The sequence below is a fragment of the Sinocyclocheilus anshuiensis genome, unplaced genomic scaffold (assembly GCF_001515605.1).
Source record: "Sinocyclocheilus anshuiensis isolate Anshui unplaced genomic scaffold, SAMN03320099.WGS_v1.1 scaffold1055, whole genome shotgun sequence".
Classification (NCBI taxonomy): Eukaryota; Metazoa; Chordata; class Actinopteri; order Cypriniformes; family Cyprinidae; genus Sinocyclocheilus; species Sinocyclocheilus anshuiensis.
Genome location: NW_015547681.1, coordinates 182640 through 185977, shown reverse-complemented (window position 1 = coordinate 185977; position 3338 = coordinate 182640). Strand labels below are relative to the sequence as shown.

The 3338-nt window shown below is 32.2% G+C and overlaps 1 pseudogene; it reads left to right on the top strand.

Annotated features, from left to right (window-relative positions):
* Positions 1 to 3338, top strand: part of LOC107703096 (DNA-directed RNA polymerase III subunit RPC1-like) — a 64181-nt pseudogene that overhangs the window by 52880 nt on the left and 7963 nt on the right.

Here is a 3338-nt window from a genome sequence, read left to right as displayed (position 1 = left end):
TCGCATCCAAAATAAAAGTTTTTGTTTACATAATGTATGTGTGTGTACTGTATATATTTATTATGTATATATAAATACACACATATACAGTATATATTTTGAAAGTATTTACATGTATATATTTATATTCATATAATTTATATTATATATAAATATATTTAGTATATAAACATAACACATTTCTCTTAAATATATATGTGCATGTGTGTACTTATATATACATAATAAATATACAAAGTACACAAACATATATTACGTAAACAAAAACTTTTATTTTGAATGCGATTAATCGCGATTAAATGTTTGACAGCACTAGAAATTATATTAGTCAAACAGTTTTTAAATGAAACGGTTAATTGGAACTTTAGACAAAATATTTTAAAAAGTTTGCGTATATTTTTTATGTTTTGTATCATATTTGATTAATCAGGCTTTTATGGCTCATATAGTCATATAGAGACTCAGACTGAGCAAAAATATGCAATTTGGTGCTGATATTTATATGGACAAAAAGTGATAAAATTCTGCTGTTTGTGATGTAAATCAATGAAATCTTTATAACAGTAGAGCAGATACTGACATAAAATGATCTAAATATCATTCGTCGCTCTATATCTCCAGTAATCTGTCTCAGTGAGATGAGAATGAAATGCTCCAAACATATAATGCAGTGATTGAGAGCTGAAGAAATAAAGGCTCCTCAGAAGATGTGAGATGTTCTGGAGGCTTGTGAAGATCATTCCTCCGCTGAGGAACAGTGAAAGTAAAGCTGCTGGAAACAAACACTCCTCAAAACATCCTTAGGATCAGATTTGAGACTAAAAAATGATTGATGGAGAATCAAGTAAAGCTGAGCTGCTTCAGTCCAGTAAGTGTTCATCTGGAGATATTACTGCAGTTATTCTGACGCTTACTTGATAAAAATCAGTCAAGATTTGACAGCAGAAATACACGTGAAGCTCGAGATGAAGCTGGACGTTTGTACAATTACACTAAAAGAGCTTTTACTGGATACAAAACTCTAAACTATCAATCAGACGACAGAAGGTGTGGAGTGGAATGTGTGAAAGGTTTTTCAGCAAAGAAATTAGCTTATCAAATATGGTACAGTATCTTTATAGGGTTGCAAAACTAACCTTTTTTTATTCTGTAAGTCTCTTCTAGTGGGATCTGCTGTTAGTAATGAATTCTGGGCAAACTAACGAGCAGTGTTTGTGTGGTTCAGAGGCGTCTGGTGAAGTCTCTGGAGGACTTGTGCTCTCAGTACGATCTGACGGTGCGCAGCTCCACCGGTGACATCATACAGTTCATCTACGGCGGAGACGGACTCGACCCCGCGGCCATGGAGGGAAAAGACGAACCGCTGGAGTTCAGAAGAGTCCTTGACAACATCAGAGTACGTCAAAGATTATTCCCTGGTTAAATGTTTGTTTAAACCCTGTTAGATGTTTATCATCCAAACACGTAGACCAGCGTGTTTATTAAATTCTTTTTCACAAAGTATTAACCAGTATTCATGTCTGTATGATGCTTAGAACAGAATCAAATCCAAATTTTTATTTTTTTGTGTGGTTCAACTATTGCTCAATAATATATATAGATTGATATAGATGAGATTAAAAAAAGAGTTTTTTTTTTTTTTTATTATTATTATTATTATTATTAGCACCCCAAATATTATTATAACACTCCAAAAATGATAAAAATAGTGACTTCTAGACCCGGAAAAGTCATCAAAATGTTTTATGATGAATGTAATTTTTTTTTTTTTAGTTATGTCAAACTCTAAAGTGTTTTATTTGGAAGAAAGTGCTGAGAAATTGTAATTAGTGAGTAAAAATAGTAATAATAACCTCCCAAAAAAATCATTTGTAAAAAGTATAAACAGTGAAGTACGTTCAGTTATTAAAACTTCTAAAAATATGGGTTTTCATTATTTGAATTATTTACAATTATTTTATGTAATTTGTTTGAATATATTCGCTCTCCAATATGGGTGTGAAAATGATTCAGTTCACGATTCATAGGTTTTGTGATTCTGCCTAACTACAAAAGAAATGAAGCAACACGAGGGTGAGAAAAAGATGACAGAATGCTCATTTTAACTCATTATCTCATGGTAATTAATGCATTTCCCTAGTTTAACATGGTTAGTATGATCCACAGCTCTGATTTTACCCACATCCCGAGTGTATGAATCGACCACCAAACTCCACGGCTGAAGGAAATTTAACGATTTGTCAAACAATAGAAAAGTGATGAATGACAATCTGACGGAAGTTCACTCAAGGCCAAAACTTACCTAGAAAAAGACATTTCTTTTCTCATTTGATGCAGTTCAAGCTTCTTCACTATTTGAATGCTCGGTTCATCAAGGCGCTTCTTTCGAAGTGTAGAACGCACTCGTCTCTCATAAAGAAACACGAGTGGTTTTATGGCGCTCACGAGAGGCAGCACTGATGCATTTAAACAACACGCTACGAGAGGATGTGATGCATTGTGTCTAACAAATCTCTCTCATAAAGCTCATTCCAAAAGGGTTAAACTTCTGCCATCAAAGTCCATGCTGCATTTAAACGTTTTAGTGTGGGTTATTTTTATTTGATGTGGTCAGTGTATGTGTCTTTGGTTTGAAGGAGTTGACAGACACTGGCAGTGACAAGTACTTACAAGTACAGTACAGCCCGCATGACGTGTGTTTGAGTTGATTCATTTCAATATATGAGAGCCAGATGTGTGTTTAGTTCAGCATGAATTACAGTAGTAACCAGGGTTTTAACTTGTGCTGGTGTTGATCTACACACACTAATCCTAACACACACTGGCAGTCAAACAGGTTTTCAGGTTTATGTGAATTTGTGTATTTATGCCTCATTCACTTTGTGACTCACTGCACCATTATAATATATAACTGGCTGAATGTCAGTGACAATTTTGGCTTATATTTCACCTTATATCAAAAGAGATTATTTTGCTGAAAGCAAATGAAGCGCATGTTTTTCTTTGTTTTGTTTTTTTGCACTATTTTCATGATAATTAAGCATATTTCCCCCAAGGTATTTATTACTTACTGTGACTGTTCAGATATTTTCTCATTACTGTAATACATTAATGAAAATCATGTTGTCTGGAAATACTGTTACTTATTTATTATAAATCACTGTTATATTAATGTTATTTTATACTAATGTAGTATTTTTGAATATTTAGAATTTGCTTTCATTTTTATATTTTCAATTTTAGTTTATTAATTTTCTTATTTGCTTTTGGCAATTTAATAAAAAAAAAAATATATATAATAATATATATATATATATATATATATATATATATATATA